Below are 16,913 nucleotides of genomic sequence, written 5' to 3' on the forward strand. Positions count from 1 at the left end.
ATTTGGCATTCACTTGGAGAACCAGGAAAACACAAAGATTTCTTAGTCAAATGTAGTCCTTCAACCAGTCCAAATAATCCATATTTTCCCTCTTTTACCCTAATCACATAAAACTCAAATTCCTCTATTTTTAAAGATACCCAAAATCCAAATTATTCTCAAGAAAGCCTCCAAAATATAACAAACCAAATAAAAGACCATAAAAAATATTATGAAGCCTCTTCCTCGGGAAAAAAAATCCAAAAAAGAAAAGATTCAATGAAAAAACTCTTCAAGAAGCAGTTAATAGAACGGTTCAAGAAATATTGAAGACTATGATTCCAGATGTAGATAACAATTCAATAAAAACTATCGTTGAAGATGAACAAAGAAAAGACACTCCTATGCCAGCTTATTTGTCATGTCCAAATGATAATGTATCTAGCGAAGAAAGTGGAAGCAATAATTCAGAAAACCAATTTGATCTAGATGAAGACAACAATCTGTAACAACATGAATTTTCAAAACAATTTTTCATTTTTAAATCATACTTTCAATCACATGATAATCACAAAACATAATGTATCACTGTGTCAATACAAAACATGTCCCCAGAATCTCAATAACGCAAACTCTATAAGTGTGTACGGATCATGCCGGCGCCTTCCCGCGATCCTCGCTAGTACCTGAAACACATAACACAACAACTGTAAGCATAAATGCTTAGTGAGTTCCCCAAAATACCGCATACCACACATACGCCTTTCCAGGCCATAACCCCGTAGGATCCTCCGGTCCATGTGTCTCAGGGGACTTCCATCCCGAATCCCGGTAGACCTTCCGGTCCTACCTGTATCGACCTTCCGGTCCATATCATCTTGACCTTCCGGTCCATATCATCTTGACCTTCCGGTCCATACCATACATAACATACATAGCACATACATATCACATAACCGCATATAGCACATCCATTTCATAGCATACAAGACCTTCCGATCACACATAAGTACCCTTCCAGGTATAGTATAGTGAGAAGACTCACCTCAATGAAGTCGGATAAACTCTCGTGCTCAACGTCCCGACTTAGCCTCCTCCTATTATTCAGATAACATCCCCGATTAATATTCTCTCATGATCTCATCTCTACAGATTGGGTAGAAGGCCATTCTACCCTTCCCTGAACTCTCTTGAATCAGTCTTGACCAGAACCCTAAAGTCAACGAAAGTCAACGGTCAACTTTGACCCGACTCGTCGAGTGCACAAGGGCAACTCGACGAGTCCATGCGGGTCCTCTGAATCCTTTCAGCCTCTCTTGGCTCGTCGAGTCATCCTTCCACTCGACGGGTTACACCTGTCACGAATCGTGGGGAAACCCCGACTCGACTCGTCGAGTCCACTTATGGACTCGGCGAGTTGCCTCCATGTTCATACTCAAATGACCTTCTAAGGTCAGATCTGCTTCCCTAACTATCAGATCTACCCTTCCAATGCTCAAATGTCACGTAAAGGTGCAACCTTTACGTGCATGCAACCCACAACAAGTCATAAATGGATAAATAACTCTAAATATGGCAACCTAGTCTCCAATCCTCCATGAACAAACAAAAAGCAGAATGGGGAAGGTTCTCTGGACCTCTATGGGTCCAGATCTGAGGCCTAACCCAGCAAGGGACCATAAACTCAACTCTTCAAGCCTTCAAAGGTCATAGAAAACCCTAAATCATAGATCTTAACCCAAAACAGAAAGGAAGTTCGATTTGATACCTCAATAGTGTAGATCTGAACTTGAAAACCCTGGATCCATAGCTCCCTTGACCTCCTCTTGTTGGAAACCACTTCTCTTTTGCTAAAACACTCAAGAAATGGTGAATTAGCCTTCCTCTAGCACCACAAACGCTCTCTCTTTCTCTCTCTAGGGTTTCTCAGGGGTGAAGTGGCCGCAATGGAGGCTATAAAGGCCTTTAAATAGGGCACAGGCCCCGAGAATTAGGGTTTCACTTAACAGTGCGGACTCGCCGAGTCCACGTATCGACTCGTCGAGTCCTTCATTAAATCAGACAAGAAATGCGCGATCCTACTCGGCGAGTCTGAGCGCCTACTCGCCGAGTCACTCCTTAAAACTCAAGATAAATACTTAAAATAAGATACCTGGGAATCTGGATGTTACACAATCAATCAGATGGTGCATTTTCTTTTGATTCGATTGCCAGACACAATCTCGACACTTGACGATTTTTTACTATTGAAGAATCTCTAGAAGATATATAATAATAATAATAATAATAATAATAATAATAATAATAATAATGATAATTTTAGTCAACAATGATAGACAAGACATTTACAATTGAAAATTTCCATTTCAAAGAAGACGACAACTTCCATTATGAAGCATTGATGGAAAAGACCTCCACCAAAAATTTCCACCGTCTAAATTTATGGAGACAACTTTATTAAGGACACTGTGCATTTTTTCAATAGTTTTGGTAATATTTTCCCTTTTAAATTCCCTATATAAGGAAGCATTTGTTTAGAAGTTAGACACCACTACTAAGAAGCAAAAAACCTCCACTTCTCACTCTCTCTCAACCCATTTACTGAAAAGTTCTTGAGCTCTTCTTCAACTTTGTTCTATAAACGTTATAAGATACTCAATTTTGTATGTAAGTTTCTTTCCTTTATTTACTTTTAGTTTTTAAGGGATTTCCCGAAAGGAAAAACCTTAAGTCCTTTAATATCATGTAATTTTAGTTCGAAGTTCCCACATGTTTGTATGATATTTTATTTTTCATATGTAAATTTATTGTAAAATATATTCTAAGATAAAATAAAGTTTGTTTAATAAAAATATTTTATATAATAATATTTGTTAATATCAGATCTTAATAGTGTTTATAATATTTATTTCTTACTAACTGACCCACATATTGGACATACGAAGGGCCATAGTGAGCCTAATATAAAGTCCTTTTCTGGTGGAGAAAGGTGTTTAATAGAGATTATACACACTCATAAAAAATGTGTGTGTTTTTGTGTGTGTTTCGTATTATGTATCGTGTGTGTTATATATATAATGTGTAAAATCCATACTCGGTTCTTCCCTTAAGTTGGTTCCTAAATATCAATATAATTTTACTCTTGTTCCCTTAACCAAAAAATTTATGTTTATTTATTTATTTATTTTCTTATTTTTTTATGACTGTGTATAATCTCTATTAAACACCTTTCTCTACCAGAAAATGACTTTATATTAGGCTCACTCCGGCCCTCCGTATGTCTAATATGTGGGTCACTTAGTAAGAAATAAAGATTATAAACACTATTAAGATCTGATATTAACAAATATTATTATAGACAATATTTTTATTAAACAAACTTTATTTTATCTTAGAATGTATTTTACAATAAACTTACATATGAAAAATAAAATATCATACAAACATGTGGGAACTTCGAACTAAAATTACATGATATTAAAGGACTTAAGGTTTTCCCTTTCGGGAAATCCCTTAAAAACTAATAGTAAATAAAGAAAAGAAACTTACATGCAAACTTGAATATCTTACAACATTTATAGAACAAAGTTGAAGAAGAGCTCAATAACTTTTAAGTAAATGGGTTGAGAAAGTCTGAGAGGTGGAGGTTTTTTTTCTTCTTAGTAGTTGTTTCTAACTTCTAAACAAATGCTTCTTTATATAGGGAATTTGAAAGGGAAAATATTACCGAAACAATTGAAAAAATGCACAAGTGTCCTTCATAAAGTTGTCTCCATAAATTTAGACGGTGGAAATTTTTGGTGGAGGTCTTTTCCATCAATGCTTCATAATGGAAGTTGTCGTCTTCTTTGAAATGGAAATTTGTAATAGTAAATGTCTTGTCTATCATTGTTGACTAAAATTATTATTATTATTATTATTATTATTATTATTATTATTATTATTATTATTAATTTTCTTAATATCTTCTAGAGATTCTTCAATAGTAAAAAATCTTCAAGTATCGAGATTGCGTCTGGCAATCGAATCAAAAGAAAATTCACCATCTGATTGATTGTTGTCTTCATCTGGATCAAATTGGTTTTCTGTATTATTGCTTCCACTTTCTTCGCTAGATACATTATCATTTGGACATGAGAAATAAGCTGGCATAGGAGTTTCTTTTCTTTGTTCATCTTGAACGATAGTTTTTCTAAATTGTTATCTAAATCTGGAATCATAGTCTTCAATATTTCTTGAACCGTTCTATTAACTGCTTCTTGAAGAGTTTTCTCTTCAAATCTTTTCTTTTTTGGATTTTTTCTAGAGGAAGAGGCTTCATAATATTTTTTATGGTCTTCTATTTGGTTTGTAATATTTGCAGGTTTTCTTGAGAATAATTTGGATTTTGGGCATCTTTAAAAATGGAGGAATTTGGGTTTTCTGGGATTAGGGTAAAAGAGGGAAATTATGGATTATTTGGACTGGGTGAAGGGCTATATTTGACTAAGAAATCTTTGTGTTTTCCTGGTTCTCCAAGTGAATCCCAAATTTCTATTGTTTGTTTATTTTTATTTGTAGAGGAAAATGGAGTCCCCTGTGTCTCCTTATTTTTGTTTGTAGAGGAATCAGGAGTCCTGTGTCTCTAGAGATTTTAGCAATCCCATAGCTATCACCGGATTTGATAAGTCTTTACCAATTGTCGGACTCACTGGACTAGCTAGTAACTTCTCTGGCTTACTAGTACCTTCTGTATCACTCATTGGGGAGTGAGTACCCATCTTACTCTTCTTTTCGGGATCAGAAGAGGAACCACTAGAAAGATTTATTACTTCTGTTTGTTGAAAATGAAAACTTTTTTGTAAATTATTAATTTAATTAGATCTTGTTTTTCGTTTCTAAGGTTGTAGAGTTCTTCATTTAAAAGTTTGTAATTATTTTTCATCGTTTCACAGTGATCACAAAACAAAATTTGTCTTGAATCTCTGGTTACTGAATAAGTAACTGGAGGTTCTACATAATGCTTAAGAGAGTTTGATATATAAAAATTCATGCCTAAATGCATTCTTGCTATTGTTAAAGCTTGTTGATAATCATTAAATCATTTACATAATGGGTCAATAAACCCTTGTATGGCTTCAACGACTTCTATCCATGTGTGGAAGAAACCTGTCTTCCTTCCCTTCAAAACAACATAAAACTTAAAACGGTTGTGAGTCTAGTTAAAAATGTTCTGATAAAGCATTTAAACATGCAATAAAATTGTTTCTGTCTTTAGGATCCCATCCATTAGCTATCCATAAATTATCTAATAAACATTTTTCTTCTTTACTAAGAGAAACACGTGGTAAAGCTTTGAAAGAAATATTACTATCTGGAAAAACTTGTAAAGTTTGATTACCAAATCTAATATTATCATAATAATATTTGTTTGAAGATTGTATTTGTCTTGCTGCAAAAGAATTTACTGATGGAATTCCTTTTGGCCTTACCATACCACGAAATGGTGGATGACCTTGAGGATTACCTGAATTGGATCTAGACATCTGAGATGGAAAAAACATTAAACATTATTAATTTTATATAAATTTATTTTCTAATAATCTACTTAAAATATCAGCCGCTTTATTATCTTTTCCTTTAATGTGTTCTATATGAATAGTTAATCCAGTGTTGTTTATTCGATCTAAGAAATTTAATCATCCCCTTCTACTACTTCTTTTACTGTCTCCATTCATTTTATTGTAAAAAGAAACAATAGCTTCACAATCAGTTCTAATAGTTATTTCTTTTTTAGAAATGATAAATAATTCAAAACTGTCTAATGCATAATTGATGGCAAGTAGTTCTGCATCTATGCTACTAATATTGCATTTTTCTTTATATTTACCACTATTATATCTACAATTTCTTTCCAAACTTTTTTCACTAAATTTATTTGGTTTACAACAAAGAATTGCTCCCCAACCTTGACTACATCCATCTATTTCTATTATCAAATAATCTGTATCTAATGGAAGTGCTAATTCTGGGAGGTTTTTTATTTTTTCTTTTAATATTTGTACTAATTTTATATCTTCTTGATTAAAATATCTTTGACCTATAATAGATTTTTTAGAATATAAAGGTCCAACTATTTTTCCTAAATCTTTAATAAATGGTCTAGCATAGTTTATTAAACCTAAAAATTTTTGTAAGGATTTTAAATATTCTAACTTACCAGGAAAATCTAAAGCCTTTTCGGCTATATGAGGTTGTAATTTTATCTTTCCTTCTCCTATGTTAAATCCTAAAAAATCAGTATAGTTTTTAAAAAGTTGCATCTTCTTTTTACTTATGATCAAACCATGTTTAATAAATTCTGAGAATATGATTTGCAAGTGTCCTCTATGTTCTTGTCTATTTTTACTAAATACTAAAATATCATCTATATATACTGTTAGGATGTAAATCCTTGAAAAGATCGTTTAGATTCAAAACAAGTAAAAGAAAGAACACAACGATTATTCAAATAATGCTGAATGATTGAGTGTCACGCCTCAGAAGAACTCGACTTAGAATTGCTACTGTAGAGGCGTGATTAGGGTTACAATAATAATCAAAGCGTTAATGAATTACGGTGCATGCATGCACTATAAGTACTCTAACCCTAATAATAACTACCGGACGGACATGCTCATTCCGTTTTGCAAAACATACACTATACAAGGCCCATAAGACGCAACACCTATACCCAACAATCTCCCCATTTGCGTCGATTGAGGCGAGAGGTCTTCAAGGCTTAGTTCGCTTCTGCACTTTGTATACTTTTGGAATGACACTCAGCAGAGTCTTGCGTACTTGAATATACCATAAAATCATGTTAGAGAAGCATTTCAAATCTCCATTGCGGTTTCCTTTGAATTTTGTGATCAGGTCCAGAATAAATTCAAGACAAGAAGTAGTATATAAGTATTTATTAGGAAGATGGAAACAAGCCTTGTGAAAAGGTGCATCACTTCGTTCTTTTGCCTGAAAAACCACATGCCAACCTTCTTTGTATATCTTTCCCAACTTCAACTTCTCAAACCCTTCAGGGGATTCTGTCGGGAGAACCGAAGGCTTCCTTCGCAGCACAAAAGCAATCTCTACATCCATATTCCCAATTTCTTGAATGTAGGCAACAATCATGTTCTTGAGATGGGCAATGATGGGCTCATACTTCTTTCTGTCTCTCAGCAACAGATTGTAAACATAGTCTAGTCGTATGGATTAAGACAATGTAGATCTCCAAGAGTGAATTCAAAGACTTGACTAGCAGATCCTCTCACAAACTTGAACTTCGCATTTGGAAAGAAGTCAGTCTCGATCGGACCTGTGACCTTCACTGCAGTTATCTTGCTTATACTCCATGTTTCAAACTGAGGCTTTATGTGTTTGAGATAAAATGAGAAGATAAGTCAGTCAGCACTGCTATCAGTGGATGGGACATTCGCAAACTTAACAAAGGAGCAAAACTTGAAAGCCTTTGGAGTGATTGGAAGATCCAGTTGCGAATCTTGTGTGTTCTGAAGCTCGAACGACACAACCGGTTCTATCCAATACTGAATTGGTAGTTCAACTGCTTCTCTTTGGATTCGCTTCATCGTCCACTTAGGAAACAAAAGCTTCCTGCTTTCAAGAGCGATTTGAGCATCCTTTTCAGCCTTTTCTCTCTCTTCAGCCTCTCGAACTATTATTTCATGTTCGTCCAACCCAGCTTCACAAGCCTTTCGCTTTTTAAGCTCATTTGCATCCCGTTCTTCATCCTCACTGCCGTCGACGATAGGCTCATCGCTAAAAAGTTTTTCCTTACCCTTAGGTTCAGGTTTAGGATCACCCTGCTTGGTTTGTGACTTCTTGGTCTGAGACTGGCCTTCTCCCCCTTGTTTCGGAATGACAGGAGTCGCCGAAACACCCTCAATCCTGCTTAACATAGCAATAGCAGGGTGAAACTTATCAGCGAGATGTATGCGAATAGAGATGGCACTGCTAGAAAAACAGCCTTTTACGATGCGCAATGCGTGTCGTAAAACGCTCAGACGAGCGCAAATGTGCGTCAAGGAAGGCCATGTCATAACGAGAGACGACACGCTTTTGTGCGTTGTCTATAGACGACGCGCATTTACGACGCGCATTTATGACACGCAATACGTATCATTAATACCCCTGTCAAGAAAGGCCATGTCATAAAAGAAGATGACACACATTTTTGAGTATCGTAAATTTTAATGTTTAAAAACATATATTTATATATTTATTAATTTTAAAATTAAATTTGCATTTAATGTCTCATAATAGAAATAAAATACCATATACAAAACATACAATCCATTGCATAAAATTTAATGTCATACAATTGTATTTCTTACAATATATAAATTTGCATTCATCTAATCTACTATGTTAATTTCATACAAAAAATCTATTTCATGCGGCTTCTTCCATTTCCTTTATTAGCAGCTTCCATCATTAGTAATACAACTAACAATTGAAATGAAGAATGCAACACTTGTATATCTACAAAAAAAACTTGAAAAAAACAACAAAGATTTAATGTTTATATATAGCAAGAACATATTGAATGCATAAAATAACAAGAGCTAATAGGAAGTCATTTTATGTTCCCTTCTCAGTATGTGATGATTGGGGCTGTTGATTGCAACAATTAAGCATCTGCTTATGATGAAAGTAGATACCATTTTCACAAAAGAGTTTCCTTTATCCAACAAATTGTTAACATGTCTCACTGGTTAATTCGAAAGAAAAAATCTTTATGAAGAAACTGTCTATTGATTAATTTTCTACCCTAAAGTTCAAAATTACATTTCTACCCTAAAGTTCAAATCTAAAAATAAAATAATTCAAAATTACATTTCTCCAATAGGTCCTTTTTTTGTTAGGAAGTTGCAGACATTACCTTTCCACAAATTACATTTTGTGTAGATGTGAATCCAGGTAGCAATTGCAAATCAACACCACTTTCTGCTTCTGATGCAAGCAATAATATGGAGCGTAACCTAAGACAGATGAGGCAGTCATCTGCTCGAAAGCTGAATACATATGTTCTCCCAACACCAACATCACAATAAAACAAATAATAATGACAATAATTTGTGGCATTCATCGTAAAACACAGATGACCTTTCTATCCCACCATTCACATGTTTCATTGTCAATAATGAACAAAGTTACAAAACAATTGGTTGAATTAGAAAAATGTGTAAATCGCAAAGTCAAAAGGACATAAATTACATACTTAGAATAATAGGAAACTCGAGTGTGTAGGCTCAAGAAATTTTGATACATTTTGTGATTCTGTAATGACAACTTCATTGGAAAGCTTAAGATCTGAAAAAAGGCGTTGCTCAATGATTCGGTTGTGTTTTCCCTTCTTATGGTACCATCAGGAGGAGCATGGGTGAATGTGCCCTTCAAAGTTTCTGTTTCCAACAAGCACAGCTGCAGCAACAATATTTGCACACCGTTAAGTCTTGGGGTAAACTACAGAGCTTCAAATAAATGATCATAGCACCAAAAGATATTAAGTTTCAGGACTCAGTTTTGAACACATGAAAGAAGACTCATAAGGATGCTAAAGAGTTGGATAGAGTACTAACCATCAGAAGTAGAAAAGTCTGCAAGTATTTGAACCATAGCTGGACGAGCTGAGTTTTGTGCAGACAAGTGAAGAAATAGTTCTTCCATCATCTATGGAAGTAAGTCAGCGTTCAGATTAATGAGAACGTGGTAATAAGAAATGAAGGAAAAGGAACATACAACATAGAGCTGCTTCGTGATCTTCATAGTAGCCTCCATATTCTCCAAATCTCTTGGTGATAGTCGTAGTCTCCTCATGAAACTAGACACCGGAGATGTCGCTCTCTGTCGGAGAGGAGGGACTCCACCGGCTGGGTGTCGCTGGAGAGGAAGGGATCCACCGGTTGGGTGTCGCTGGAAAGCGCTGGATGGCGAGGCGGGGCTGGACGGAGGTCAAAAGTGGGAGGCATCGGCGCTAAGAGAAACGTCGGAGGTAGGAGAAGCTGTCGACGTCGAGAACTTAGAAGAAGAGAAAGGGTTTTGTCGAAGTGAGAAAGAGAGAAAGGGAAATTGAAGAGAGAACGTGCAGTAGAGGAAGGAGGTCGGGGCAAGTTCTTGACACAAAGCCCTAAAAAAGGAAGGCGAGGTTTTTAAGTTTTTGGGATTTCATTTTTCCCTCCGGATTGAATGCGTCTGCTACTAAAATTTATAAAGCGACAGCCTTAGACGACACACATTGTATTATAGGTGCCCTCCGTGTTTTTTTTAAACACTAATTTTAGGGCACGAAAAAATGCGTGTCCTAAATCCTTTAATTTTTAAGAGAGATGACATTATTTTTACGTCACACACTTTTGCGTATCGTAAATTCGTGTGTGTCATAAATTGCGCATCGTAAAAGGTTGTTTTTCTAGTAGTGTGGTGAGAATCGGGTCATGGGAATCAAGAATGTTGGAGAGCAAAGCGTTCACATCCCCAATACAACTTTTGACCACAACAAGCTCAGATTGAAGTTCGTTTATTTCTTTATTGGCTTGAGCAAGTTTGGTTTGAGTGACCTTCACAGTAGTAGTATAAGCAGGGAGTTGATCCATGATATTATTTTTAGTTGCAAGAGCCTCCGAAAGCTGTGTCATCCTCGCAGAGAGACAGACTTTGAAGGCCTCATTGTCTTTCTGTAACCCTACATGAACCAGATTAAGTGCTTCTTTCTCCTTGTGCAAAGTAGTGTTGAGACTTGGGATCGCCGCATTCTCTTTTGACGTGTTTGTCTCAGCAGACGTCTGAAAACTGGTCATGAAGGCCTTCACATCAGAGAAGAGCGTCTCCATCTTAGTAGCCATTTCACTATACAAGGCAGCTGAGTCGGAAACAACTTTATTTTCCTTCTCCAAGTTGATCTGATGTTCCTTGGTGAGAGATTGGAAAAAGGCTTCAACAGCAGCCTTTGAGTAAGCGTCCGAAGAAGAATCTCGGGAAGAGTTAATCATGGAATCAAGCTTGTCAGTGATGAGCTTGAATTGGCATTGAGTGACTGGAGCTTCATCATCACTTTCAGTCCGAATGTTACGCAAGAGAGGGAAATTTGAAACGACGATTGATCGATTTCCTTTGAAACGGCGCCTGAAAAAGCGGGATTTGACAGCTGTAGCCCCGATAAAGGTGTCAGGCGGCGTGATAATTGCAAGCGTTTCAAATTCCACGCGCCTAAATTTCGAAATTTTATCCACCACAAGCCGCATCATCAATTATCTTGTTCCCAACCTTTCAATTTTCAATCTTTTCATTAAACTCTCATACATCCTTTCGCATTTGAGACACAAGGTAACTTGTGTGTATAAAAACAAGCATTATTGAATCTGTGAAACTGAAAATGTTATAAGTACCTCGAACAAGACTTTAGGAAAATCAGAGAGTCTTTTGTGCAAGAGTGTGCCAAAGAAAAATAAATAAAGCAAGATATATCTGTAGGATTTTAGTGTTGTCATTAAAGATATGAAGCTATAGATCCCAGACAACGATCTCTTCCTTCAAAGTCAAGAGAGACTGAGAAGTGTTTGTGTGGTGTCCCGTTGAAGTACGATCAATTGTTTGTTAAGAAACACTGAAAAGCATCTTTTAATAAGGCTTTAAGGGTGGCTTGAACTTCAACCAAACTACAGAACTTGATATAAGTACGAAAGTTTAGTGGAAGTACTCGTGTGACCAGTGTAGTTAATTGAACGAGTAGCTTTGGAACTCATTGAGTAACTTGGATAAATTTAGAAATCTCAAAAAAAAATGGATCTATTGGGAAGAAATGTCTTAGGTCTAGAGCATTTCATTAAGATCTCGCATAATAAAAAGAGATTCCTTGGTACAAACCACGAAAGTGGACTTCGTTAATTCCTTGGTGAAAGATCTAGAACATTTAATTGTTCACCGTCAATTCATGAAAGTGTGTTGGAATTGGGTCTCACTTAGCTCGTGGTAGTACGAAACTAAGATCATTAACAAAGATTTGGTGCAACCATAAACCTCAGTGGTAGTATCTGAGAGTCTCAAGGGTTGCGATCATGGATGCGAAAGTGATGGAGAAAAATAGAGATGGTTCAAGAAGAACAAATGTACCTCTGCTATATGAAAATGACCAAACAGACAACTCTTAACTCGAGATGAGAAGAGTAAGGTAGCTCATGACTTATGTGACTTCGCAGCCTAATTGGGAAGAAACGATTGGTAGAATCGATTAATTAATCTGTCGGTGAGGCTTAGGACAACATGCAGCAGCATGCTTCTAGGGACACTTAGCTAATTCATAGATAAATAAATTTATACCTGCCCCATCACACGAATTGAGAGATATTATGAACATGTTCCTCCATAATCTGTGTACGTGTCTAAGATATTTTTAGTGTTTTTATGATTTATAAAAATAAAAAAAAGAAAAAGAAAAACAAATAAAATAATTTTGCAACTTTGAAATTTTCTGAAAGGGAAATAAAAAGAGAGGAAAAATATTTTTGAAACAATATAATTTAAAAAAAATGACCTCAAAGGAAGACAAGCATTCGCAAAAAAAAATGATGCGAGTTAGGGCGAACGTTCGTGTCAGTTCGTGTCCCGGAAAAATCGGAAACGAATTAGCGCGAGCATTCGTGCCAATTCGCATGACAAGAATAAAAATGAAAGTGAGCATTTAGTTAAAAAAAATTGATGCGAATTAAGGCGAACGTTCGTGTCAATTCGTGTCCCGGAAAAATCGGAAACGAATTAGTGCGAGCGCTCGTGCCAATTCGCATGACAAGAATAAAAACGAAAGTGAGCATTTAGTTAAAAACAAAAGTGGTACTGAGAGAGCAAAAGAGGTTTTGGAACTGATTCAGCTTCCATCATTCTTAGGCCTTGGAGAATTCGGTTGAATGAAGGTTCAGGTAAGGCTTTTGTAAATATGTCAGCCAACTGATCAGAGGATCTCACGAAGTCAATTTCAACGTTACCGTCTTCTACGTGATTCTTAATGAAATGATACCTCAGTGCTATGTGTTTCGTCTTTGAGTGTTGCACTGGGTTGTGACAAATTCGAATGGCACTTTCGGAGTCACAATATAGTGGGATTTGTTTCATGCTTAAGCCATAATCACGAAGTTGGCTTTGAATCCAAATGACTTGGTATGTACATGAGGAAGCAGCTATATATTCAGCTTCAGCTGTTGACAAGGATACACACGTTTGCTTCTTGAATTGCCAAATGACAAGTTTGCCATCGAGAAATTGGCATCCTCCAGTTGTGCTTTTTCTATCTAATCCACATCCCCCAAGGTCGGCATCCGAAAACGCTTGTACAAAGAAGCCTGATTTCACAGGATACCATATGCCAAGTGATGAGGTTCGTTTCAAGTATCTGAAGATATTCTTGACGGCCACCATATGAGGTTCGCGAGGATTTGCTTGGAACCTAGCACAATAACAAACGGAAAACATAATATCTGGTCTACTAGTTGTTAGATACATCAATGATCCTATCATTTGACGATAAAGGGTCATATCAGCAGCTGGTTTTTCCAGAGATGGTGTCAATTTCGTTCCGAATGCCATTGGAACCTTCACTTTAGAGTCTCCCACCATGCAAAACTTAGTGAGTAAAGTCTTCGTATATGATTCCTGATTTATGAAAATACCTTCTAGTCCCTGTCTTATATTCAATCCAAGGAAAAAGTTAATTGGACCCATGGAGCTCATCTCAAATTTAGTTTCCATCAACTTTCGGAATTCAGCTGTTAGGCTGGGATTCGTAGAACCGAAAATGATGTCATCAACATAAATTTGGATGATCATCAAGTGGTCACCCTCTTTCTTGCGAAAGAAGGTTGGGTCAACCGAACCTTGTTTAAATTTGGACATTTTAAGGAAACGAGTGAGAGTTTCATACCAGGCCCTTGGAGCTTGCTTCAGACCATAGACTGCCTTGTCTAAGATGTAGCAGTGATTGGGATACTTCTCATTTACTAACCCAGGTGGTTGTTCCACGTATACAGTCTCTTCTAATTCTTCGTTCAAGAAAGCATATTTAACGTCCATCTGAAATACCTCGAAGTTCTTGTGCGCTGCGTATGCCAAGAAGATGCGAACAGACTCCAACCTTGCAACAGGTGCGAAGGTTTCTTCGTAGTCGATGCCTTCTTCCTGACAATACACCTTAACCATAAGTCTCACCTTGTTTCTTATAAAATTCCCTTCTTTATCCATTTTGTTGCGAAACACCCACTTTAAACCTACGACCGATGCATCTGGTGGAGTTGGAATTAGCCTCCAAACTTTGTTTCATTCAAACTCATTGAGTTCGTCTTGCATCGCTTGCACCCAATCAGAATGATCGAGAGCACAATTAACCGTTTTGGGTTATATTTTGGAAACGAATGAGTTAAACATACAAATTTCCACTTTCGAGAATAATGCAGTTTGTTTCGCTTTTTGCTGAGATCTCGTAAGGACTCTTGCAGAAGATTCGCCGATTACTTGGGTTCTTGGGTGATCTCTGGTCCCTTTGGTTAGTGGAGGATAGTCTAGATCATAGGAGGGATCCAATTCAGCATTTACTTCTTCGAATTTTGATTGAACGTCTGAATCATCATTTACATCCTTATTCTCCCCCTCGAATGACGAAAGGTCCTCTTTTTCAAGAATTGAAGTATCTCCTGTGAATGGAGGTTCATGAGTCATTGTGGGAGGTGAGTCATTTGTATCAGAGGGTGGGTCAGAAGAAAGAGTCGAAGTGTAACCCTCCCCCTGCGATGGAATGTTTGTATCTTGTGGTGTGGATTCCCCCTGAGGACTTGCATTGGAGTCAGAATTCTCCCCCTGGAATGTAGTATTCGTGGTTTGAGGGATGTTCACACTTGTTGGCTGTTGTGGCAAATCCTTCGCAACATCATCAATTATCTTCTTCAATTCGTCCTCTTTGTTGTCAGTTGCTTTTGATTCGGATGAAATGGCCTTTCCTGGCTCATCAAAAAGTAACATGAATTCCTCATACATATTGGCTAAAGGAATCGTGGGTGGACATGGCTTAGGAAAGATTTCCTTCGATTGAGTAGTTGTCGTCGAACGTGACATAGTAGGTTTCTTCCATCTTTTTGGATCATTTATTAAGAACCCTATATGCCTTAGAGGTCAGCGAATATCCCAAAAATATACCCTCGTCATCTTTCGCATCGAATTTGTTTCGTTGTTCCTTGGAGTTGAAGATGAAACACCTGGAAAAAATTAACGTTAGTTTTGCAATTATTGATGATTTCATAAGGAGTAATTGAGAATCGGTTATTCAGGATGGATCTGTTTTGGGTAAAGCATGCAGTTGCAATGGCATCGACCCAGAAATAGAGAGGTAGACATGCGAACGACAACATGGTTCTTGCAGCTTCACACAAAGATCGGTTTCGTCTTTCAACTACATCGTTATGTTGTGGAGTATAGGGAGCAGAAAAGTTGTGTGAGATTCCCTTTTCAGCAAGAAATTCTTCAAATGTTTGATTTTTGAATTCCAACCCATTGTCGCTGTGAACATTGCGAACCAGCTTTCGCAGTTTAAGCTCAATTTGCTTTATGAAATCCTTGAGTTTTGGTGTGGCTTCAGATTTCTATTTAAGAAAGTACACCCAAGTGAAACATGAAAAATCATCAACTATTACGAGAATATACTTACTACCACCGATACTTTCAATTACAGAGGGTCCATAAAGGTCTATGTGTAGAAGTTCTAGAGGTTCGATGACTTTCGTGTTTACTAAAGTTGGATGACTTTCTCTGCTTTGCTTCCCCATTTCACAAGCCGCACATAAATGATCCTTGTCGAATTTTAAGAGAGGAAGCCCTCGCACATGATCACCAAGAATAAGCTTGTTGATGTCTTTGAAGATAAGGTGCGAAAGTCTTCTATGCCATAGCCAGCTATCATCTGAGTGAGCTTTCACAAGCAAGCAAATGGCAGGCTTTCCTCATATAGGATTCAGATTTAAAGGATACATTTCACCTTTGCGCTTCGACTTCAGAAGAACTGCTTTCGTCTTCTTTTCTATGATTTCAGATCCTTCGTCATCAAATGATACTTTCAAGCCCGTCCCCACAACCAATTGAGAAACACTTATGAGGTTGTGTTGTAATCCTTCCACATATCCCACTTACGAATCGAAAAGTCTCCATTCATTATCATCCCATACCCTTTCATCCTTCCAAATGAGTTGTTTCCATATTTCACGTTTCCACCATCCTTTAGAGCCCGAAACTCTCGCAACTCCTCACTACAAGAAAAAGTTGAAATAACTACGGAAATTTGCTACGAAAGTAAAATCCGTAGTTATTCTGCTACGGATTATGCTACAAAATGGCTTGTCGTAGCTATTTTGCTATGGAACTTGCTACAGAATTACATCCCGTAGGTAATATTTGAATAACTACGGAATGTTGCTACAGAATTAAAAACCGTAGCTATTCTACTATGGAATATACTACGAACTAGTTAGACGTAGGTATATTTGCTACGGAATTAGCTACAAAATTGCATTCTATAGCTAATATTTGAATAACTACAGAATTTTGCTATGCAATCGGAATCCGTAGTTATCATGCTACGAAATTTGCTACAGAATTATAAGGCTTAGGTATTTTGCTACAACTGTTGCTACAGATTAAAGTTTGTAGTTACTTTGCTACAGAAATTGTTACGGAATCAAAATTTGTAGCTATTTTGCTACAAAATTTGCTACCACGTCTAAGTCTGTAGCTAGCTTGCTACGACATTTGTTACGGAGTCAAAATCCGTAGCTATGTCGCTACAGAATTTGCTACAAGATCATAGGTCGTAGCTATTATACTATAATATAAAAACCATAAATATTATACAATAGAAGTTTCCAGTA

At 36.8% G+C, this 16,913-nt stretch overlaps 1 long non-coding RNA gene across 1 annotated transcript; it reads right to left on the reverse strand.

The window, feature by feature from the left end:
- Positions 1-611: 611 nt before the first annotated feature.
- LOC145123704 (uncharacterized) lies at positions 612-2,185 on the reverse strand. The gene is made up of 3 exons (XR_013715248.1): positions 2,132-2,185; positions 1,748-1,829; positions 612-1,076 (listed from the first exon to the last, which is right to left on the reverse strand). It is a non-coding gene; the product is annotated as an uncharacterized LOC145123704 (long non-coding RNA).
- Between the last annotated feature and the right edge of the window lie 14,728 nt (positions 2,186-16,913).

Source organism: Lactuca virosa, chromosome 7 (assembly GCF_052849685.1).
Source record: "Lactuca virosa cultivar CGN04683 chromosome 7, Lactuca_virosa_CGN04683_v6, whole genome shotgun sequence".
NCBI classification, from domain to species: Eukaryota; Viridiplantae; Streptophyta; class Magnoliopsida; order Asterales; family Asteraceae; genus Lactuca; species Lactuca virosa.